Source organism: Pogoniulus pusillus, chromosome 14 (genome assembly GCF_015220805.1).
Source record: "Pogoniulus pusillus isolate bPogPus1 chromosome 14, bPogPus1.pri, whole genome shotgun sequence".
Classification (NCBI taxonomy): Eukaryota; Metazoa; Chordata; class Aves; order Piciformes; family Lybiidae; genus Pogoniulus; species Pogoniulus pusillus.
Window position 1 is genome coordinate 4,826,130 of NC_087277.1, and position 25,138 is coordinate 4,851,267.

The 25,138-nt window shown below is 43.9% G+C and overlaps 1 long non-coding RNA gene across 1 annotated transcript in view; it reads left to right on the top strand.

Annotated features, from left to right (window-relative positions):
- Positions 1 to 24,682, top strand: part of LOC135181026 (uncharacterized) — a 133,704-nt gene extending 109,022 nt beyond the window's left edge. The window contains exons 3-4 of the long non-coding RNA XR_010304653.1: positions 8,508 to 8,576; positions 24,142 to 24,682. This is a non-coding gene — a long non-coding RNA (uncharacterized LOC135181026). The remainder of the gene's footprint in view (positions 1 to 8,507; positions 8,577 to 24,141) is intronic.
- The last annotated feature ends 456 nt before the right edge of the window (positions 24,683 to 25,138 follow it).

A 25,138-nucleotide genomic window follows, 5' to 3' on the forward strand; every position in this document is an offset into this window, starting at 1 on the left:
TGTGTCCCCTTGTTCTGTTGCTGCTTGCCTGGCAGAAGAGCCCAACCCCACCTGGCTGCAGCCTCTCTTCAGATAGTTGTAGACAGCAATGAGGTCTGCCCTGAGCCTCCTCTTCTGCAGCCTGCACACCCCCAGCTCCCTCAGCCTCTCCTCACAAGGCTGTGCTCCAGGCTCCTCACCAGCTTTGTTTCCCTTCTCTGGACACGTTCCAGTACCTCAACATCTCCCTTGAATTGAGTGGCCCAGACCTGGACACAGCACTCAGAGGTTGTATTCCATGGGAGACTAAGTTCTGAATCCTCTTACTAAAGTAACAGGAATTGCCTGTTTCAAAGGAATTTCAATTACTCATGTGTTTTCCACTGATGTAATAACTAGACCAAAACCACTGACAGACAGAAGAATTTCACTCATCAGAGGAACATATTCCCACTCATTCCTTGGGATTAGAATCACAGAATCATAGAATCATGGCTGGAAGAGAACACAAAGACCATCTAGTTCCAACTCCCTGCCATGGGCAGGGACACCTCACACTAGATCAGGCTGTCTAGAGCCTCATCCAGCCTGGCCTTAAACACCTCCAGGGATGATGATTCCATCACCTTCCATTCCAGATTCTCACCACTCTCATGGTGAAGAGAACAAGATTAGTGCTACCAGGTTAAAAATGTCATAATCTGCACAGGAAATATTCTCCTTCTTCAATCATTTCTTTTTGGTCAGATATTAGTGAATCTATCATAATATGCAAGCAAAGAAACGTCACTGACAATTATCAGCTTGGCAGACATGTAGCTGGAACTGTAATTACACAGGAGAGCCTGCACTTATATATTGACAACTGAAATTAAGATGCCTGCTGTTAAAAAAAAAAAAGGCAGGATACATTTTGAACTTTTGTCCTCTTCTCAAGCATTTATGTGACAAAAGTGGCAGGAAAAATTGTTAAGATACTAAATGCAGCAAGGGCTTTTTAGGTGCCATTCATAGAGACCCAACGCAGGCTAGGGAAAGGGAAAATAGACAGAAAGAGAGAAGATTAAGTTTAATAATGACTGCATATTGAGTTAATGTCTATTCCAATAATGTTCACCTTCATGATATCCATCAAAAATTTAGAGAAGATTAGTGGTGTTGAAAAGATTCTGGGCAAGACAGAAAGATAAAAGAGGAGAAATAAGAGACAGAACTAGGAAAGATGAGAAATAAGAGACAGAAATAAGAAAGATGAGACATAAGAGACAGCAATCAGCAATAGAACAAGGGGGGACAGTCTCAAGTTGTGCCGGGGAAAGTCTAGGCTGGATGTTAGGAGGAAGCTGTTGGCAGAGAGAGTGATTGGCATTGGAATGGGCTGCCCAGGGAGGTGGTGGAGTCACTGTCCCTGGAGGTGTTCAAGCAAAGCCTGGATGAGGCACTTAGTGCCATGGTCTGGATGACTGGCTAGGGCTGGGTGCTAGGTTGTGCTGGGTGATCTTGGAGGTCTCTTCTAACCTGGTTGATTCTATGATTCTGTGATTCTATGAAATAAGATGAGATTAGGTATAGGGGAAATAAATAACTGTGGGTAAGAGGCAAACAGCTTGTCTGGAGTAAACACAGAGACACTAAGCAAAGATTTTAATAAGAGGTATTTTAGTAAAGTGATTAATGAAGAGCCCAGCTCAATGGGACAAGCAGTTTGCACTTTGCGTAATACACATCAGATGCTTGAGACATCCTATTAAAGGGAAACTAAGGGAATGGCAGTGTCTGTGGCCTCGTGTCTCTGATGTCCTAAATCCCTAAGGAATTGTGAGAAAAATTGAAAGACAAAAAAGAATGTCAACAAGAGAAAAAGAAAACACAGAATCATAGAATCAGTCAGGGTTGGAAGGGACCACAAGGATCATCCAATTCCAACCCCCCTGCCATGCCCAGGGACACCCTACCCTAAAGCAGGCTGCCCACAGCCTCATCCAGCCTGGGCTTAAACACCTCCAGCCATGGGGCCTCAATCACCTCCCTGGGCAACCCATTCCAGCCTCTCACCAACTCTCTGAACAACTTCCTCCTCACCTCCACTTTTAATCTCTCCACCTCCAGCTTTGCTCCATTCCCCCCAGTCCTGTCACTACCACACAGCCTAAAAAGTCCCTCCCCAGCTTTTTTGTAGCCCACTTCAGATTCTGGAAGGCCACAAGAAGGTCACCTGGGAGCCTTCTCTTCTCCAAACTGAACAGCCCCAACTCTTTCAGTCTGTGCTCACAGCAGAGCTGCTGCAGCCCTCTGAGCATTCTCGTGGCCCTTCTCTGGACACACTCCAGCATCTCCATACCTCTCCTGCAGTAGAGGCTCCAGAACTGGACACAGCACTCAAGGTGTGGCCTGACCAGTGTTCAGTACAGGGGCAGAAGAACCTCCCTTGTCCTACTGGCCACACTGTTCCTGATCCAGGCCAGGATGCCATTGGCTCTCTTGGCCACCTGGGCACACTGCTGCCTCATCTTCAGCTACTCTCTACCAGCACCCCCAGGTCCCTTTCTATTGGCTGCTCTCAGCCACTCTGTCCCCAGCCTGTAGTGCTGCTTGTGGTTGTTGTGGCCCTAAGTATAGGACCCTGCACTTGGCCTTGTTAAATCCCATCCCATTGGCTTCTGCTCACCCATCCAGCCTGAAAATGAATATGATAATCTAAATCTGAAGTAATTTTATCCTTAAATCTTTTATGTATTTTTTTTTAACCTACCATGTAAGTACATCATGGGAAAACAAGCAAGGAATCGTAGAATCATTGAATCAACCAGGTTGGGAGAGACCTCCAAGATCATCCAGTCCAACCTAGCACCCAGCCCTGCCCATTCATCTAGACCATGGCATTAAGTGCCTCATCCAGGCTTTGCCTGAACACCTCCAGGGATGGTGACTCCACCACCTCCCTGGGCAGCCCATTCCAATGCCAATCACTCTCTCTGCCAACAACTTCCTCCTAACATCCAGCCTAGAGCTCACAATTCTTGAGCCTGGAATGGCTCTCAAAACCAGCCATTTCAATTCATTATTTAGTGATTTCTAGATTCAGAAACAAGCCAGTTGCTTTTTAAAGTACCATCCTATACTAAAATAATAATAATGGGAGTGTAATAGGGATTTTAAGTAATCAGTACAGATTCTGTACTGTGAATATAACAAGGATGTATATGGCTAATGAATCACATTGATGAAGAAATTAACATTGCCAGGAGGTGGCCACCTATCAAATAAAAGCACCTTACATGATGAGAAAATATTATTATACTAATGCAAATGTCCAGTCTCACAATAAAAGCTGAACACCAACATTTCTATGCACAGCCTTAAATTTGAGAGTCCTGAGCTTTTTCAAAGGTAATTATTTTCTAAGGAGAAAAATATCACCTGTTAAGAAGAAATAAACTACATAGGTTGCACAGTCATGAATTTAAACTGCAAATGTTTCTGCAAGCAACAGAATAAACACTGAAATAACACTAATTGCAGTGTTTTTCTTGGAACTGAAAAGGCAAAAATGCTGCACTGAGATAGAAACTGTTTGTGAATACAACAGGTGTCATAATTCTGCAAGAAAATGCCCTCTAACTCAACAAAAAAATGTCATGATATTTGCAGGGTGGAGGAAATAACCTCCTTGATAAGAGCTATTTGACACATCACTAAAACATGCAGTCTCAATGTTGCCTGCAGTGCCATTTCAGTCTCAGGCCATTACTGAACCATGGACTGTGCAAGCTGAAGCACTGACAATGATTCCATGGTGACAGTGATGGTGCAAACAGCACAGTCACACTCACCTTTAAACCAATAGTTGCCTGGTGCTAGCCTTTGTAGGATTCATATGTCTTCCAAAAACTTCAGTGCAGAGCTTTTACCCTTATGAGACAATAAATAAATCTTTAGGGAAAATTCCACTGGCCTGAAATAAGAATTTTTCGTTTAAAAATGGTCTCTGGAGAATTGTTATACTGTAGTGTGATAAGCCAGGCAATCCAAAACTCCTCCTGCAGTTAAAACTCTGGATGGAATGAGATGGACAAGGGAGGTTATTCTGCCCCTGTACTCAGCACTGCTGAGGCCACATCTTGAGTGCTGTGTCCAGTTCTAGGCAGAGACTGACTATCTTTGTTATGGTTTCTTGTTTTCACACATCTCAGCAGGGCGAATGGGCAATATAGACATTACTTTTCTTTTCTTTTCATAGCCAATGATCAAATTAATCTCATTGAAATACTCTGATTGGCCTCAAACCCACACAATATTGCAGAAAACCAAGGAAGTTTTGCAATTAAGAAAAAAACAAGGTATATTTTGTAAAGGCAGCTTGGTTTCACTTGGCATGGTGCTTTAGATTCTAGACTATGTGAAAGGAGGCTGCCTTGTTTCCAGGTCACATTGACCCTTGTATGCTGGTTATTTGCCTCTTTTAATTAAAAACCCTACCTGGATCCAATTTGCCTCCACATGGAACCAGTCTTGGTGCATCATTGTTTCTGGCACAATTACTCCACAGTCCAGGAAAACATAGTTGAAGATGGCTGAGAGCAGTAATTGAGAGCAGAAGAATGATTAAATAAGAATTTAATCCCTGCTCTAGGATAATTATGGAAGGAACATGGTGTGTAATGGTCTTTTGTTATTTTCTAGAGTGAAAAAAACAAGTTCTATATCATAGAATCATAGAATCAGCCAGGGTTGGAAGGGACCACAAGGATCATCTAGTTCCAAACCCCCTGCCATGGGCAGGGACAGTCTATCCTAGATCAGGCTGCCCACAGCCTCATCCAGCCTGGCCTTAAACACCTCCAGGGACGGGGCCTCAACCACCTCCCTGGGCAACCCATTCCAGCCTCTCACCACTCTCAGGCTCAACAACTTCCTCCTCACATCCAGACTGAATCTCCCCACCTCCAGCTTTGCTCCATTCCCCCCAGTCCTGTCACTCTCTGGTATCCTGAAAAGTCCTTCCTCAGCTTTTTTGTAGGCCCCCTCCAGATACTGAAAGGCCACAAGAAGGTCACCTGGGAGCCTCCTCTTCTCCAGATTGAATGTCTACATCCTTCTTGTAATAGAGGCTGGAATGCAGTACTCCAGGTGAGGTCTCACCAGAGTGGAGTAGAAGGGGAGAATCACCTCCCTCCACCTGCTGGCCACACTTCTTCTGGGGCAGCCCAGGCTCTGGTTGGCTCTCTGGGCTGCAACTGCATGCTGCTGGCTCATGTTGAGCTTCTTATCCACCAGCACACCCAAGTCCCTCTCCTCAGGGCCATGCTTCAGACAGTCACTGCTCAGCCTGGAATTGTGCTTGGCATTGCCTTGACCCAGATTCAGGATCCTGCACTTGTTTTTGTTGAACCTCCTGAGGTTGGCTTGTGCCCACCTCTGCAGCCTGTCCAGGTCCCTCTGGATGGCATCTCCTCCCTCCCCTCTGTCTGCTGCACCACACAGCTTGGTGTCATCAGCAAACTTGCTGAGGCTGTACTCAATGCCTCTGTCCATGGCACCCACAAACATGTTGAACAAGCCTGGTCCCAGGACTGATCCCTGAGGGACTGTCCTTGAATAATTCTCGACAATGTTCCTGTCTTCCAAAACATCCTGGCTTATAAACCCCAAGAGTCTGTGACTGAATTGGCATTCAAAAACATAATGGTGTGGGGAAAAAATGTGAGAATTGGGTGGAAGAGAAAGGGAAAATATAAATGACATGGCAATAAAGTATGCACTTTATATTGTCATATGGGATGTCTCTTGGATAGAAATGGAGCTGAGGGTGTACTTAGTGCCACTGTCCATGCTGAACACTGAATGCTATATGTGTATTTGCCACCAAACTTCTCTCAGGTTCCACAATTATGTAAGTAATAAGTGCAATTCCATGAGCATGTTTGCACACTGTTCTCTTTGCTGGCTTTCTCTGTTTAAAGCCAAGTTGTGCCTCACTCTCACTCCAGTGGAAACAATTCTCCCACACGTATCCGTTCAGCTTGCTTGGGAGGAAACTGTAGTTACTGCTGTAGCATATGGGAAAAGCTACTCAAGGTAAAGTTAATGAGTAGTAAATGGAACATAAAGCCTTTAAGTAGTTACTGCTGTAGCATATGGGAGAGCTACTCAAGGTAAAGTTAGTGAGTAGTAAATGGAACATAAGCCCTTTAAGTAGTTACTGCTGTAGCATATGGGAAAAGCTACTCAAGGTAAAGTTAGTGAGTAGTAAATGGAACATAAGCCCTTTAAGTAGTTACTGCTGTAGCATATGGGAAAGCTACTCAAGGTATAGTGAGTAGTAAATGGAACATAAGCCCTTTAAGTAGTTACTGCTGTAGCATATGGGAAAGCCACTCAAGGTAAAGTTAGTGAGTAGTAAATGGAACATAAGCCCTTTAAGTAGTTACTGCTGTAGCATATGGGAAAGCTACTCAAGGTATAGTGAGTAGTAAATGGAACATAAGCCCTTTAAGTAGTTACTGCTGTAGCATATGGGAAAGCCACTCAAGGTAAAGTTAGTGAGTAGTAAATGGAACATAAGATCTTTAAGTAGTTACTGCTGTAGCATATGGGAAAGCCACTCAAGGTAAAGTTAGTGAGTAGTAAATGGAACATAAGCCCTTTAAGTAGTTACTGCTGTAGCATATGGGAGAGCTACTCAAGGTAAAGTTAGTGAGTAGTAAATGGAACATAAGCCCTTTAAGTAGTTACTGCTGTAGCATATGGGAAAGCCACTCAAGGTAAAGTTAGTGAGTAGTAAATGGAACATAAGCCCTTTAAGTAGTTACTGCTGTAGCATATGGGAAAGCTACTCAAGGTAAAGTTAGTGAGTAGTAAATGGAACATAAGCCCTTTAAGTAGTTACTGCTGTAGCATATGGGAAAGCCACTCAAGGTAAAGTTAGTGAGTAGTAAATGGAACATAAGCCCTTTAAGTAGTTACTGCTGTAGCATATGGGAAAGCTACTCAAGGTATAGTGAGTAGTAAATGGAACATAAGCCCTTTAAGTAGTTACTGTTGTAGCATATGAGAAAGCTACTCAAGGTAAAGTTAGTGAGTAGTAAATGGAACATAAGGTCTTTAAGTGGTACAGGTGACTTGGCAGCTCCAGGTCTGAGAGTTTTGTACAGAAAACTTGGAATATGCTAGGTTGGACTGGATGATCTTGGAGGTCTCTTCCAACCTGGTTGATTCTATGGGTCTATGATTCTTATGTGTCTCAAAATACTAGTTTTCCATTAGAATTCCAGTACATACACTCTGAAAAAACCCTTTTTTTTCTACAAGATACCATTTATATCTTTCAGTAAGTCTTTTTTCATTTTGTATCTGTGGATATACACACAAAAGTAGTTATCTTGAAAATGAATCAAATATCTAGCTAAATCCACACTGCTTCAGCATTGTCTTTTGAGAATGCCCCTAAGTGAAAGGCTCCCACATCCAGCCTTTGCTTTTTTACTTGATTAAATTGTCTGATTCACCACCCACAAGTTTTTTTTCTGTCTTACTTTCTCCATTGCTGCTGCTGAGGAGAGGAGTTATAGAGGAGCTTAGTGAGAACTTTGTATGCAGCCAAGGTCAATGCTCTACAGCTGTTAGGTAGTAGATTTTGTTTATTTAACACAGCTCAGCTAATTGGTGCCATAAATCTTTCATAAACATAATCAGAGTTGGAACGATTACATTTGTGCCACTATTGCATTTGCTAAAGCCAGCTTACATGCAACAATACCTGTGAGTGAAGGGAGTGATGCAGATCTTTAGCTAGCAAATGAATAGAATAGAGTAGAATAGACTAGAATAGAATAGAATCAAGCAGGTTGGAAGAGACTTCCAAGATCATCCAGTCCAACCTAGCACCCAGCCTTGTCCAATCAACACTAAGTGCCTCATCCAGGCTTTTCTTTAACACCTCCAGGGATGGCAACTCCACCACCTCCCTGGGCAGCCCATTCCAATGCCAATCACTCTCTCTGCCAACAACTTCCTCCTAACATCCAGCCTAGACCTACCCTGGCACAACTTGACACTCTGTCCCCTTGTTCTGTTGCTGGTTGCCTGGGAGAAGAGACCAACACCCCCCCGCCCCCCAGCTGCATTATATCCAAACCAGACCAAAATGATAGTTGAGTTATGAACAATATTTTGCACAAACCCTTTTCTCTTCAAACTCTCCCTGTTCTCTAATTTTTAATCCCTGCAGGTCCTATGGAGCCAAATAATAATTAAAAAAAAGGCAGGAAAAGGATGTTTTCCAGTCTTCTATTATCCCTAATTCTGTGTGAGCAGTGGCAGTCTCAGAAAGAAGCTGTGTAGCTAAGGGACAAGGAGAGTACTCACAGTATTACAAAATAGGGGCTTTTTGTCACAGACTGTCCCCAGCTACTGCTTCATCACTGCCCAGCCCAGAGTCCTGGGGAGCTAGTGATTGCACTGAGGTGGATCTGTGAGTAGCAACTAAGGAAACCATACCTGTTATATGTCTTGTAATTTGTTTGCAGGCTGCTCACCCTTGAGCTGAGACTATTTGGACCAGGAGCAAGAGGCACTTGTGAAGCTTGGAGCAGAGGGTAGGTTACCTTGCCTGATTCATTGTGCTTATTTGTCATCTGCCCATTATTGACTCAGAAATGCTGCTTCCAGTACCCAATATAGTCGTTTAAACCAGTTGTACTTTTTCTCTGCTGTCTTATAGTCAAATCTATCCTCTGGGTTTTTCAAGTCCAGACTTAGTTTTGTTTTCATGGGGAAAAAGACATTCAATAGGACTACTTGTTAAAAATACAATGGGATTTTTTTTCTCCCCCCTAGTTTGAAGCTAGCTGGAATATTTTGGTGAGAAGAAATAGATGCTAGGCTGTGAAAAGGAAACAGTGGTGATGTCTACTGCACTCATAGGCTTGCTGAGATGGATAAAAACAAGAATACAAACATAGATAAGAGAGTTGCTCTCTGGCTACCTCTCTTCTCTTTCTAACCTGCTGTCTGAGTAACTAATCTGTCTGCTTTCTAACCCCCTGGCTGATTCTCCAAACTCACCTTGAATGTAAGGCAAAGTCTGGGATAAGGGAGAGGAGTGGAAAGGAGGTGGAAGGGTGGTTGGAATCCCCTCCTAGGGACTCTGTTTTCTGGGAGGGCTGCTGTGCTTCTGAATTACTTTTTTTACCTTGTCTATTTCTGTCTGTAGCTGCATAGATTGTAAATACCTGCTTGGATATTGTGCTAAGCTGTAAATAGAAAGATTCATTCTTTAATCTCCAGCTAGGCTGAGTCTAGTCTGGGTGATTTCACAAGAGTGGGGAGGGCAGGGAACATCCAAACTGTCACACATCAAAACATACTATGAACTTTCTCACTGACAGATGTTGTCCTGGCCTATTTTTGATTTAGGTATGGGCCACCATTACCACAAAGTGTTCTTCAAGTAGTAAATGTAGTAAATGTTATTTTTTAACTCTACTGTCATTTCAAAGACTCACAGAATGTCAGGGTCTGGAAGGGACCTCTAAAGCTCATCCAGTCCAACTCCCCTGCCAGAACAGGATCACCTAGATCAGATCACACAGGAACACATCTAGGTGCATCTTGAATATCTCCAGAGAGGGAGACTCCATAGCCCCCTTGGGCAGCCTGTTTCTATGTTCTGCCACCCTCACAGGGTAAAACATTTTCCTCATGTTCACATGGAGCTTCCTGTGCCTCAGCCTCCACCCATTGCCCCTTGTGCTGTCATTGGGCATCACCAGGCAGAGCCTGGCTCCATTCTCCTGGCACTCACCCTGTTACATCCTTGTAAACATTAGAATCAAAGAATCATAGAATCATAGAATCAACCAGGTTGGAAGAGACTTCCAAATCATCCAGTCCAACCTAGCACCCAGCCCTATCCAGTCAACTAGACCATGGCACCGAGTGAGGTCACACCTCAGTGTCCTCCTCTCCAAACTAAAGAGACCCAGCTCCCTCAGAGTCTCCTCACAGTTGCTAAAATCTTTGTATCTGATGTTCTGCAAAGGATTCAATAGTAAAAGACCTCATTTGCTTTGTCTTGTAAACTACCTTTGCCCTTTGTGGCAGCTTGTGACAAAATAGTGTCATGTATAACACAGCCTCCATACAATGGATGCTGAGCAATGAGAGCTTGCAACACAACACAGTTAGTGTGTGTCTTTTCTTGAGGAGAGGTCTGCTGGAAGACAGTGACATTGGGATGGAAATAACAAATATTTGAAGCTGTGGGGAAGTGAATAACCAGCAGTTGTAATTGCTTTAGTTAAGAGACTATGGAGAGTGTAGCATCATTACTGTTGTCAAGCCAAGTCTCTCTGATTTGTCAGCAACTGGCAGCTGAATGGCTCCAGTGTCCAAGAAATCAGCCATATCACTACATACCCTGTCAGAGCAGGGTATGTAGTTCTCCCAGTAAGCCTTCAGGCACTCAGTGCTTTAGGCAGGTGGTTTCCTTTATCTCAGCTGAGCAAAGCAGGAGGACTCCAGGTGGACTGTTAATTAACAGTGGAGACGGCATAAATGCTGTCACTCACAGTACAATGAAGCTGTCTTAGAATGGCTTTGAATATGTTTGTATGCCAGTGAGTGACTTCCAAATTCCAGAAACAAGTTACTCTAGGTTAGACAATACTGTTATGGAGTAAAGGTTGTGGGGTTCATTGACAAATGTGGGTTTGCTGAAAGGTAGTATTTATTGTCTGTGATAGAATCATAGCATCACAGAATGGTTTAGCTTGGAAGGGACCTCAAAGATTATCCAGTTCCAAACCCCTGCCATAGGCAGGGACACCTCCCACTAGAACAGGTCACTCAAGGCCTCATCCAACCTGGCCTTGAATACCTCCAGGGAGAGAGCAGCCACAACCTCCCTGGGCAACCTGTGCCAGTGTCTCACTGCCCTCACTGTAAAGAACTTCTTCCTAACATCCAGCTTCAATCTCCCCTCTGCCAGTTTAAACCCAGCAACCAGCAATAGAACAAGGGGACACAGTCTCACGTTGTGCCAGGGTAGGTATAGGCTGGATGTTAGGAAGAAGTTCTTCACAGAGAGAGTGATTGGCATTGGAATGGGCTGCCCAGGGAGGTGGTGGGGGCACCGTCCCTGGGGGTCTTCAAGAAAAGCCTGGATGAGGCACTTAGTGCCATGGTCTGGTTGATTGGTTAGGGCTGGGTGCTAGGTTGGACTGGATGATCTTGGAGGTCTCTTCCAACCTGGTTGATTCTATCACAGTATCACAGTATCATCAGGGTTGGAAGAGACCTCACAGATCATCAAGTCCAACCCTTTACCACAGAGCTCAAGGCTAGACCATGGCACCAAGTGCCACATCCAACCTTGCCTTGAACAGCCCCAGGGACTATGGTTCTATGATCCATTACTCCTCATCCTGTCCTTACAAGACCTTGTCAATAGTCCCTCCCCAGCCCTCCTGTAGGCCCCTTCAGACACTGGAAGGCCACTCCAAAGTCTCCTCAAAGCCTTCTCTTCTCCAGGCTGCAGAGCCTCAACTCTCTCAGTCTGTCCTCATAGCAGAGCTGCTGCAGCCCTCTGAGCATCTTGGTGGCCTCCTCTGAACTGGTTCCAACAGTTCCATGTCCCTGTTGAGCTGGGGGCTCCAGAACTGTACACAGCACTCCAGATGGGGTCTGACGAGAGCAGAGTGAAAGGAATCACATCCCTTGCCCTGCACTAGTTTGCTGGTAACTGACACACAAGACTACAGGGAGACTCAGACAGTGTTTGACTTGATCCTGCCAACGATGGGCATTAGGAGGACTTGGCAAAACTTAGGGGTCAACAATTGTTTGTATAACTGGTGCTTGCATTAGGGTTTGAGGTTGTAGAGCCATGGACTCTCTTAAAGGGTCAACAGCTGCTTGGAAGAGATGTAATCCTCTGACTCAAGTTGGGAAACACTCTTTTCTATCAGACTGGACAGACTGGTAAGGAGAGAGTCCTCAAAAAAAACCCAAACACAACTGGGGAAGTTTTAGGTGGGGTAGGCAAGGCAAAAGGTCAGAGTGATGGGAAGAGAAGAGACACAGTGATCACAAAACAGAAAAGGAATGCACTTCAAACTCAAGCATACAAAGAAAGAAGTGCTTGCAGAACAATTTTATGGAGGAAGCTCCCAGACTCATACAAGGGAATCAGCACACTTGGGTGCCTCTGAAATGCCCTTTCACTAATGCATGCAAAATGAATAGGAGGAGTTGTACAGCCTCTGTACTTAGAGGTTTCAGGTTCTGACTGGCTAAAGTCTTGTGCGTCCTGGTCTGAATTTGATCTCATACCTACTTGCAGCAGAGGTTAAAACAGAGACTTAGGCGGCTTCCAAGCTGAATGATTTGGTGATTCATGCCCACAGCCTGCATCATATTAAAGAGGAACAGGTTTAAATACTGGTGTTTTCAAGTGATCAGTGCCTTCACAGGCAATAATTCATAGTTAATAAAGTGTAAAATTGACCTTACCTACATAAAGCCAGCTAAAAATTAGATTCTCAGTTTAAAGCCTACTTTTTAGCCTCCCTTTAATTAGTATGTTTCTCTACATCTATATAATAATGAAGTATCTCTACTGGATAATCCATTTTATTTCTACATAAAAATATGAATTAATTATTCTCTGAAGTTGTCTGTATGTCTTCATTTGTTGTTGAGAGCTGGCCTAGCTATATTAGCCTATATGCTTATCTTAAAGACATCTGTTCTTAAGTACAATCCTGAGTTTAAGGTGTTCTGCACACTAAGTAGCTTTAGATAATAAATGTGCCAAAGAGCTTCCCAGGTCCCAGCTGGATGAACCTTTGGGCAACCAGTCTGACCTCAGACCTGACTCTGCTTTTAGTAGGATTTTGGACTACAGATCTAAATTCCCTTCCAAATGAAATGGTCTTATGAATGAATGATCAAGCAGATGATGGGGTAGTTTGTATTTCAGAGTATTCTCCAGTGAATGACTTGGAATTTGTAATCAGACCATATCAGGTTAACTTCCAAGTACTTATTAGCAGCCTGTAACATTCTGTTATATTATTATATATATATTTTTGAGATTTCATTTTTGTGTAAGGCCACCAAATTTCCTCACACAGTGATAATACACTGATTTTTTTGGAAGCCATTTCAAATTGCTGCTTTCATCATTTGATCCTTGTTTTGCTGCCAACAGGAAATGTGCAAATGGGCTGTGCTGCTTTATTTTTTTTTGCCTAGAGCAGCTGTGTTTCTGAAATGTGAAAAAAAAAAACAACCAACCAAAAAACCCCAAAAAACCACAAACCAATATTGCCTCTGTATGTAGATTTCATTTCTACAGAAGTTTGAAAAGTAAATATATTGCAGTGGGGAGAGTATGTTTTAGCATATCAGAGAATCATAGAATCAACCAGGTTGGAAGAGACCTCCAAGATCATCCAGGCCAACCTAGCACCCAGCCCTAGCCAATCAACCAGACCATGGCACTAAGTGCCTCAGCCAGGCTTTCCTTGAACACCTCCAGGGACAGTGACTCCACCACCTCCCTGGGCAGCCCATTCCAATGCCAATCACTCTCTCTGCCAACAACTTCCTCCTAACATCCAGCCTAGACCTCCCCTGCCACAACTTGAGACTGTGTCCCCTTGTTCTGTTGCTGCTTGCCTGGCAGAAGAGCCCAACCCCACCTGGCTACAGCCTCCCTTCAGGTAGTTGTAGACAGCAATGAGCTCTGCCCTGAGCCTCCTCTTCTCCAGGTTAAACAACCCCAGCTCCCTCAGACTCTCCTCATAGGGTTTGTGTTCCAGACCCCTCACCAGCTTTGTTGCCCTTCTCTGGACACCTTCCAGCACCTCAACATCTCTTTTGAATTGAGGGGCCCAGAACTGGACACAGTACTCAAGGTTTGCCTGACCAGTGTTCAGTACAGGGGAAGAATAACCTCCCTCATCCTACTGGCCACACTGTTCCTGATGCAGGCCAGGATGCCATTGGGTCTCATGGTCACCTGGGCACACTGCTGCCTCATCTTCAGCCTGCTTATTACTATCCTTCTTCATTCCTTTCCCACAGCTCTTCTGCACTCTGCATTCCCACACATGATCAAAACAGAGCTCTGAAAAAAAAAAGTCTTTCAGGTCATTCATCTAGTTCCTGACTCACAGAAGTGTAAAGTTTCTGCCCAGTGCTTGTAATGGCTAAACAGAAAAGTTCCTAGTGCTGTCGTTCCACACGATGATCTGCTCGAGACAAAATTGTGCTGCTGAGAAGTGACAAAGGAAACAAGGCTGGGAAGAAAATAAATACAGTCCACTCCAAACCCTGCTGTTCTCAATAGTCCTTGAATCTTCTCCCTTTAAAAAAATAATTAAAAAAAAAAGAATCCTGCCACAGCTAAAGTACTCAACCCAAAACAATTTCAGCACCTCCTAGTGCTAACATTTTGTCAGAAGGCAGAAGACTGAAGTGATTACACAGCTACTATGCCAGCAACATTTTCCAGGCAGTGGGATGAAAAAAGTTTCTGAAATGTGGCATTCAAGTGACCTTCTTAGTTTGTCTTTTCCATTGCAGCAAAGTAATATTGATGTTAGCTCTCTTTTCCAATGAAAAAATAACCCAAATGAAAATGAGTAGCTTCCTCATCAGCATCAAGACCATAGGTTTCATGAAATGTTTGAAGGGAGGCTGCAGCCAGGTGGGGTTGGCTAGGGATGGATGCTAGGTTGGACTGGGTGATCTTGAAGGTCTCCTCCAACCTGGTTGATCTATCACTCAGCCCTGTCCAGTCAACCAGACCATGGCACTAAGTGCCTCAGCCAGCCTTTTCTTGAACACCTCCAGCGATGGTGACTCCACCTCCCTGGGCAGCCCATTCCAGTGCCAATCACTCTCTCAGCCAACAACTTCCTCCTAACATCCATCCTAGACCTCCCCTGGCACAACTTGAGACTGTGTCCCCTTGTTCTGTTATTGGTTGTCTGGGAGAAGAGACCAACCCCACCTGGCTACAACCTCCTTCAGGTAGTTGTAGACAGCAATGAGGTCTGCCCTGAGCCTCCTCTTGTGCAGGCTGCACACCCCCAGCTCCCTCAGCCTCTCCTCACAGGGCTGTGCATCCAGAGCCTGCCCCACATTCACCATACAGGTAACCTGATCATAAAAGGAGATCAGCTTGGTCAGGCAGGACCAACCATGATTGATTCATTTCATTCATTTATTTACCAGGCAAGAATTATCTTCCTTTTATTTGTTATTTTTTGCATCCAGAACCAGGTGTTGCTATTGTGGTCATTTCAGTATTTTGAACTGTTCTTGCACACCTGATGTTATGAGTCATTGTCTAAAAGGCCAGTGGACAAAGGAAGATGGAAATTTTCAGTTGACTTCATAGCCATCTGTCTTCATCAGGGTACAGTACAGTAGCTATAAATACACAGGCCTCATAGAAAACGGTGCAGGATGTGGAACTAAATGTTAAATAGCCTATGACACATCAAGCAAAGAGACACTTAACAACTCGTTCTGCAAAGTGGAAAAAGAAATCTCAAAAGAGAGGCACTTTAATAAAGTTCCAGCCTTGTGTTGTAAGTATGAAATACATGAGAAATACTTCAGGTAAAATTCCTGAACACCTCCATCCCTGATAAATAATGAAAAAGATAATGATAAGTCTAGACAAGGTCAAATAATTTATTGAGTCTTTGAGAAAATTAGCTCTTTTTATACTAAGATTATTCTCTACAGATGACTTCTCCTTTAAAATAACTTCTTGTCAAGACCAGAGGAGAAATGCCTCAAAACCAGTTGTAAAAGCTCCCCACAGATCTCTCTTTTGAATCACAGAATCATAGAATCATAGAATCAACCAGGTTGGAAGAGACCTCCAAGATCATCCAGTCCAACCTAGCACCCAGCCCTATCCAATCAACCAGACCATGGCACTAAGTGCCTCATCCAGGCTTTTCTTGAAGACCCCCAGGGACAGTGCCTCCACCACCTCCCTGGGCAGCCCATTCCAATGCCAATCACTCTCTCTGTGAAGAACTTCCTCCTAACATCCAGCCTATACCTACCCTGGCACAACTTGAGACTGTGTCCCCTTGTTCTATTGCTGGTTGCCTGGGAGAAGAGGCCACCCCCCACCTGGCTACAATGTCCCTTCAGGTAGTTGTAGACAGTAATAAGATCACCCCTGAGCCTCCTCTTCTCCAGGCTAAACAGGCCCAGCTCCCTCAACCTCTCCTCATAGGGTTTGTGCTCCAGGCCCCTCACCAGCTTTGTTGCCCTTCTCTGGACATGTTCCAGCACCTCAACATCTTTCTTGAATTGAGGGGCCCAGAACTGGACACAGCACTCAAGGAAAGGGTTGTCCCAGCATTCTAAGGAAACTTTATGGGTATTGCATGAAAGTTTTTTCAACTGTATTCACTTTGAAAGTTTTCTGCTGTGTCCTGTGTAAAAGCATTTTTTTCCAGCCAAGGTCTGTAACTTAGGAGACTATTCTACATATACCTGGTGTACTCAGAAGGAGCTAGTAATAGAATCTTAAAATCAATGTATTTTAGAAGTGTTTGGACTGGATGAGCTTGGAGGTCTCTTCCAACCTGGTTGATTCTATGATCTTTTTGCCTGTTTGTTTGTACTCGAATTTATATCCAAGTGATTTTGCTCCATTTTCATAGTACAGTATTTTTATTGCCTGACCTTTTATAATCTATAATAGATAATGTATCCATGTGGTAGAGAACACACTTAGATACCTCTAATTGCAAGTTGTGTTCAAGTTCTATCTTAATGGCACATGTGGGTATAGAAGGTTGTGCAGGGCAGCACTGTTACAAAAGCACAGCTGTAGTCCCAGAAGGATGAAGGACCAAGAACATATCATTAATACTCAGACGGATGCATTCAGAAGCTATTCAGACTTTATAACTCTTGCTCAGCAGAAAATTAATAATGTATTTGCCCCCAATTCATTTATAAAGGATGTTTAATGGAAGGTTCAAGGATGTCTCCAAACAGTTTTGCCCTGGTAAGAAGGAAACATTTTCACTGCAGACTTTAGAGCATCACATTTCTGCACAGCTCCACAAGTGCTTCAGAGATACATCACCTTGCTGATAGTTGAGATGAAAGCTTTCTCCCTGTCCATGCCCATTTCTATGTGTGTTGGTATAGACAAGAAGCTTCTCAAGCTAAATTTCTGACTGAGCTATAGCATTGCTTTTAAATGATGTTTTTATAGATAAGAATAAACCACAAAATATTCCTGATCTATGGTTTTCCTTACATATGCTCTCGCTTAAAATGGTTCATAGAATGGTTTAGGTTGGAAGGGACCTTAAAGATCATCTAGTTCCACTCCCCCTGCCACACACAGGGATGCTTCTCAATTTGGTTGTTCACAACCTCATCCAACCTGGCCTTGAACACCTCCAGGGAAGGAGCATCCACAGCCTCCCTGAGCAACCTGTGCCAGTGTCTCACCACTCTCACTGGAAAGAATTTCTTCCTAATCTCCAGTGTAAATATGCCCTCCTCAAGCTTCAATCAATTCCCTCTTGTCCAACCACTACAAGCCCTTGTAAAAAGTCCCTCCCCAGCTTTCTTGTCTCTCCCAGTCCCTATAAAGGGCCTACAAGGTATTGCAGTTCACTTCACTTGCACTTCCCACAGTGCAAGTAATTCTATGTGGAATATTAAAATCATAGAATCATAGAATCAACCAGGTTGGAAGAGACCTCCAAGATCATCCAGTCCAACCTATCACCCAGCCCTATCCAGTCAACCAGACCATGGCACTAAGTGCCTCATCCAGGCTTTGCTTGAAGACCCCCAGGGACGGTGCCTCCACCACCTCCCTGGGCAGCCCATTCCAATGGGAAATCACTCTCTCTGTGAAGAACTTCTTCCTAATATCCAGCCTATACCTACCCTGGCACAACTATTTTGTTCATTTAGAGAAAAAGTTTTCCCCTTCTGTTTCTAGCAACTAGTAAACTACTTAGGAAGAATGCACAATACCAGAGTAGCTCTATTTAACAAGAAAATCCCAACAAACTCAAAGCCCCAGTCAAACAAAAACTTATAATCATTATTATTAAAGGTTGGGAATGACAATTGGCATTTTGTATTCTGGCTTCATGTAGAAATTTCATTTAAAGCTCAGATAAGAAAGGTGCTGCTGTCAGAGCTATCAGATAAATAGATGCTCAAAAATATTTCAGTGGAAAATAATGTGAAAAAGTGAGTTTAAAATAAATCAGATATCCTGATTTCTCTCAGATCCTGAGCCTATAAGGTGATGATCACTCTGGGCTCCTTCTCCTTCACAATTTTAGAATTATAGAATCTACCAGGTTGGAAGAGACCTCCAAGATCATCCAGTCCAACCTAGCACCCAGCCCTAGACAATCAACTACACCATGGCACTAAGTGCCTCATCCAGGCTTTTTTTGAACACCTCCAGGGATGGTGACTATGAGAATATAAGAAGAGAGAGATTATTTTCTTTTCAGCTATTAGTTTATTTAGAACTATTTGAAGATATTAAATGGAGAGATTTCTTCATCAAATGGTTCATTCAAGCAGACATTCCAGCTTGGGCAATGCCAAGCACAAATGCATGCTGGACAGTGACTATCTGGAGAGCAGCTCTGAGGAGAGGGATTTGGAAGTTCTGGTGGAAGAGAAGCTCAACATGAGCCAGCAGTGTGCACTTGCAGCCCAGAAAACCAACCAGATTCTGGGCTGCAGCAGGAGAAGTGTGGCCAGCAGGGCCAGGGAGGTGATTCTCCCCCTCTACTCAGCTCTGGTGAGACCTGACCTGGAGTACTGCATCCAGTTCTGGAGCCACTGTTACAGGAATGATGTGGATGTGTTGAAGCGTGTCCAGAGAAGGGCCAGGAGGATGCTCAGAGGGCTGCAGCAGCTCTGCTGTGAGCACAGACTGAAAGAGTTGGGGCTGTGCAGGCTGGAGAAGAAGAGGCTCCCAGGTGACCTTCTTGTGGCCTTCCAGGATCTGAAGGGGGCCTACAAAAATGCTGGGGAAGGACTTTTCCCAATATCAGGGAGTGATAGGACTAGGGGGAAGGAAGCAAAGCTGGAGGTGGGGAGATTCAGACTGGATGTGAGGAGGAAGTTGTTGAGCATGAGAGTGTTGAGAGGGTGGAATGGGTTGCCCAGGGAGGTGGTTGAGGCCCCATGGCTGGAGGTGTTTAAGGCCAGGCTGGCTGAGGCTGTGTGCAGCCTGCTCTTGGGTAGGATGTCCCTGGCCATGGCAGGGGTTTAGGAGCTGGCTGATCCTTGTGGTGCCTTCCAACCCTGACTGATTCTGTGATTCTACAATATAGCAATAAAAGTGTAATTCAAATGCACATTGATTGCAAAGATGCTATGAGAAGACAGACAGACAGACACACACTCCAAGGAATACCAAAAGAGCTTTGTTAAGTATCAGGGCTTAAAATCATTAAATAGTCCAAAGTACATGAAGAAAAGTATATATTCCTGAGATACAAGCACTCAGCACATATACATGGGCACACAAGCACTGTCCTACCATTTCGGTTACTCCTGCAATTACAGAGAGTTCTGCTCTAAATCATATTCCTCTTTGCATCTCTTGTCATAATTTTCCACAATGCAAATTATCTACTGATTTAAGAGCAAATATGCCTTATCTGAACTAATCTGAATCTGAAATAAATCACTACCTACAAAGCAAAGCTCAAAAGCCAAGAAGAAAGAGTAAATGGAACATGTTCACTGCTATTATCTCTCTATGCAATGTAAAAGCAACTGCTGAAATCCAATTCTGTATTAGCTATAATTGCCTTAAATCAAAAAAGTCTTAATATCCTGCTGAGAAATGGTAATACAGCCCTCCCTTCTATTGTCTCTCATGGGATTGGGTTTCTATATTGGATCAACCATAATTGTGGGTTTGTTTGTTTGCTTAAAACTGTATTTTAAATGAATCTTCAAAAGGATTTGTTTGGAAGAAAACAATGATTTTTTTCCCCCCCTTAATTTTTAAAGGTTGACCTTGGCATGACCTGATCTTTTTATTTGCTTGCTGTCCCTCATAATCAGATTTCTACTCTCTTTAAAGGCATGGCTTGAACCTGTAAACAGCTCTGAATCTTGGAGCAATGCAAACCTTTCTGTTGCTGCTTAGATGCCCACTGGTATTTACAATGGCTTTAAGTTTGCCATAATGCCTTAGCTCATTCAATTTTTAATAGGAAAAAAAAAATGAAATCATAACCTTAGTGTGGTTTTGTGGCAATTAAAATCCCTTTCACCAGCAAGGCCATGGGGGTTTATTACTTTCCTGTTTGAAGGTTGCATCTCTTAAATTAGCAACTCTCTGCTTAAAAATGAAAAATGATGTCTTCTTCTGCCAGAAAAACAAAACAAAACAAAATAAAAACAAGAAATGAAAGGAAAGGAAAGGGAAAGGAAAGGGAAAGGAAGAGGAAAAAAAAATAAAAAAAGAAAAGGAAGAGGAAAATAAAAAGAGGAGAAAGAAAGGAAAAGGAAAGAAGAGGGGAGGAAAGGAAAGAAAATAAAAGAGAAAAGAAAAAGTAAAATAAAAGAAAGGAGAAAAGAAATAAAAAGAAAAGGAAAAGAAAAGAAAAGAGAATGAAGAGGACAAGGAAAGGGGAGAGGGAGAGGGAGAGGGAGAGGGAGAGGGAGAGGGAGAGGGAGAGGGAGAGGGAGAGGGAGAGGGAGAGGGAGAGGGAGAGGGAGAGGGAGAAGGAGAGGAGAACGGAGAGGAGAACGGAGAGGAGAACGGAGAGGAGAACGGAGAGGAGAACGGAGAGGAGAACGGAGAGGAGAACGGAGAGGAGAACGGAGAGGAGAGGAGAGGAGAGGAGAGGAGAGGAGAGGAGAGGAGAGGAGAGGAGAGGAGAGGAGAGGAGAGGAGAGGAGAGGAGAGGAGAGGAGAGGAGAGGAGAGGAGAGGAGAGGAGAGGAGAGGAGAGGAGAGGAGAGGAGAGGAGAGGAGAGGAGAGGAGAGGAGAGGAGAAAGGAAAGGAGAGGAGAAAGGAAAGGAGAGGAGAAAGGAAAGGAGAGGAGAAAGGAAAGGAGAGGAGAAAGGAAAGGAGAGGAGAAAGGAAAGGAGAGGAGAAAGGAAAGGAGAGGAGAAAGGAAAGGAGAGGAGAAAGGAAAGGAGAGGAGAAAGGAAAGGAGAGGAGAAAGGAAAGGAGAGGAGAAAGGAAAGGAGAGGAGAAAGGAAAGGAGAGGAGAAAGGAAAGGAGAGGAGAAAGGAAAGGAGAGGAGAAAGGAAAGGAGAGGAGAAAGGAAAGGAGAGGAGAAAGGAAAGGAGAGGAGAAAGGAAAGGAGAGGAGAAAGGAAAGGAGAGGAGAAAGGAAAGGAGAGGAGAAAGGAAAGGAGAGGAGAAAGGAAAGGAGAGGAGAAAGGAAAGGAGAGGAGAAAGGAAAGGAGAGGAGAAAGGAAAGGAGAGGAGAAAGGAAAGGAGAGGAGAAAGGAAAGGAGAGGAGAAAGGAAAGGAGAGGAGAAAGGAAAGGAGAGGAGAAAGGAAAGGAGAGGAGAAAGGAAAGGAGAGGAGAAAGGAAAGGAGAGGAGAAAGGAAAGGAGAGGAGAAAGGAAAGGAAAGGAGAAAGGAAAGGAGAGAGGAAAGGAGAGAGGAAAGGAGAGAGGAAAGGAGAGAGGAAAGGAGAGAGGAAAGGAGAGAGGAAAGGAGAAAGGAAAGGAGAGAGGAAAGGAGAGAGGAAAGGAGAAAGGAAAGGAGAAAGGAAAGGAGAAAGGAAAGGAAATCAAACAAACACCCTCCCAAAAAAACCCAAGCCAAAACAACAACAAAAAAAACAAAACAAACTGAGTTGTTGGTCACAGGGAGCAAAAGGCAAAGTTCCATAGAAGGTAGCTAAATATTGGGTATTAGAGACAATATATGGGAAAATGTTCTATTTTTGGCTTCACACTCATCCAGGATAATTTCATTCCTTCCCACTCTGTCATGCTGATGTCTTTCTCTTTTGGATTTTCTGTTTTAAACGTTCATCTTTTAGTGATTTTCCTCTCCCCAGTTTCAAGCCAGCACTGCTTCTAGCTCTATGCAAAGTGTTAGAGCTACAAGCTTCATCTGTTATTGGCTGACAGTATCATAGCCTGGAAGTTAGGAAACTACTTGTAAGAGAGTCAAAGAATGTCCTCCCTGTGCTGGCTCGGACTGAGCATTCCTGTAATGGGACTTCTTCTCTTGGAAGCGTTGTGAGGAGAATATGAGATAATAGATTTCAGTGCCATAAGCCTCTGGTAAAAATGAGACTACTTTCCTCAGACAAGAGGGCCTGAGGACTTCAGAGCCAGCTGTCTGCTGTTAGAACCAAGGCTGGAGGAAAATGAAACCAAATATTATGCAGAGGCAAGAATCAGAGTGCAACGGTAAATCATACCAGTCAATTCTTTTGCTCACAGCCTTATCTGACTCATGCTAATCACTTCCCACCTGGTTGTCTCCAAGCTGTGCAGCAGAGGAGCTCAATTCCATACTGCTGACTGCAGAGGGAGAGCTGAATGCTGTGTGCCCATTAGAAGAGAGACAGAAGTGATTGCTTATTCAAAACAGAGAGGCAAAACCCCCCTAGGATCTGGCAATCACATTTCTGTATGGAAACAGAGAGACCAATATCCATGTTCCAGTTTGGATGTACTATTTCCTACAATGCATCTTGCAGTGAGTTGTAGGTGAAGTGGTATTTCAAGACAAGGAAGACTTTCACTCAAAAAGATTAAATGAAGTTGTGAATGTGAAAAAGAGCCCTCCAGAGACCTACTACAGCTTGAGCCTGGAGCTGAAAAAATATGCCCAGAAAATACAGTGTTTTAAGGACAGCCTGATCTTCCAGCAGTTCTGGAAGGGCAGCAGAGGAAGGTGAAATTTCAGAAGAGGAGAAAGACTCCAATTTTCCTGCGCTGGACCTCGATGATATTTCCACCAGCCTAATCTCTCCTTGTTTTGAGAGCTATGAGAGGCTGTGTGATGATCTCAGATCTGGAAATCTGATGCTTTCTGCAGCTGACACAATCTTTCAGGAGTACACAGATCAGCCTGAAGACATAAAAACTGAACTAAATAACTTATGTAAGCTTAGACCTGGAGAAGACAGTGCCTGGGTCAATCAGCGGTTTCAGCAGATCCAGGGTGCCACAAAATGCATTTAGCGTTTGATGCTGCAAAGATTTTTGCCAGTGTCAGAGAGAATTTAAACCTCTCTGGTGACTTCAGCATCCTGGAGAAGTTGTTGGACATAGTAGAAACTCTTAAAGCATGCAAGACACAAAAGCTGGATGGGTGGGCAGAGGCCAATGGGATGAGATTGAACAAGGCCAAGTGCAGGGTTCTACACTTTGGCCACAACAACTCCAAGCAGCACTACAGGCTGGGGACAGAGTAGCTGGAGAGCAGTCAGGCAGAAAGGGACCTGGGGTTACTGATAGACAGTAGCTGAAGATGAGCCAGCAGTGTGCCCAGGTGGCCAAGAGAGCCAATGGCATCCTGGCCTGCATCAGGAACAGTGTGGCCAGTAGGATGAGGGAGGTTATTCTGCCCCTGTACTCAGCACTGCTCAGGTCACAACTTCAGTCTTGTGTCCAGTTCTGGGCTCCTCAATTCAAGAGAGATGTTGAGGTGCTGGAATTGTGCAGAGAAGGGCAGCAAGGCTGGTGAGGGGCCTGGAGCACAGCCCTGTGAGGAGAGGCTGAGGGAGCTGGGGGTGTTTAGCCTGGAGAAGAGGAGGCTCAGGGGTGACCTCATTGCTGTCTACAACTACCTGAAGGGAGGCTGTAGTCAGGTGGGGTTGGTCTCTTCTCCCAGGCAAGCAGCAACAGAACAAGGAGACACAGTCTCAAGCTGTGCCAGGGGAGGTCTAGGCTGGATGTTAGGAGGAAGTTGTTGGCAGAGAGAGTGATTGGCATTGGAATGGGCTGCCCAGGGAGGTGGTGGAGTCACTGTCCCTGGAGGTGTTGAAGCAAAGCCTGGATGAGGCACTTAGTGCCATGGTCTAGTTGACTGGATAGGGCTGGGTGCAAGGTTGGACTGGATGATCTTGGAGGTCTCTTCCAACTTGGTTGATTCTATGATTCTCTGATTCTCTGATTCTATGATCAGCTCTGAGTTTATGAGTGCCAAGAGACTGCTGCAGAGGATCAATGTGAAGTGTCGTGGCTGTCTGAAGGAGCTGGCTCAACAGAAGCAGTTTGTCTGCTGGGTCAGGCAAGCACTGAAAGATATGAATGAGCTGAAGGTAGTTGTGGACTTGACATCCATTTCTGCTGGGGAGAATGACATGGATGTGGGCTGTGTGGCCTGTTTCCATGATGCTGTGCATGGCTACCCTTCCCCTGCTGTGTGACCCTATGAAAATAGGTTTAAATACAGATGGCATTGGAATAATTGCTAGCAGTGGAAAGCTGATTCATAGCACCTTCACATATATGTTACTGCTTATAATAGCTGTGAACATGGTGTATATATTTCTTATAACATTTTGAATCTGTTACCCTTTCCTATCAGTTAAAGGTCTGCTCTTGATTCCCTCTTCTCTATTTCTCTTCCCTTTTCAATAACACAGTCTGAGGAAGAATATATCAGAAGACTCTTAATGAAAATGTCAGGTGTATTATATGGAAATTGCCTGTTTATTGGGAGTTGAATCAAAATAAACATTCAAGTTAAGTGTGTAACATTCCCTTCATATCACCATGGGAAAATTCTAACTGTTTGGGGTTTATTCTTGAAAATTATATTAACAGAAAGAGACATTGGGAACTTACTACTCAACCTAATTAAATTTCTTCTCTAGAGCACAGCATTTGAAACAGAGTAGAAAGTCAGTCACTGCCTATGTCCATCTCAGCTGTGGTCATGGCTGGCAAGTTGAAATTGTACCAAGGAAAATTAAGTTCATCTCTTTGGTAACCTTAGCCTTAATACTACATTAACTAGAAAGGAAGGATTCTTTTCTGGTTTTGTGCATACATTTGACATTCACTGAGTAGATCAAACAATTATGTCATTAAATTGTGCACAATAAATAAGTTCCTATCCTTTATTACATTCTTCTATATGTTTAGACATTGCAGTACCACATGTCACTATAGCAGAA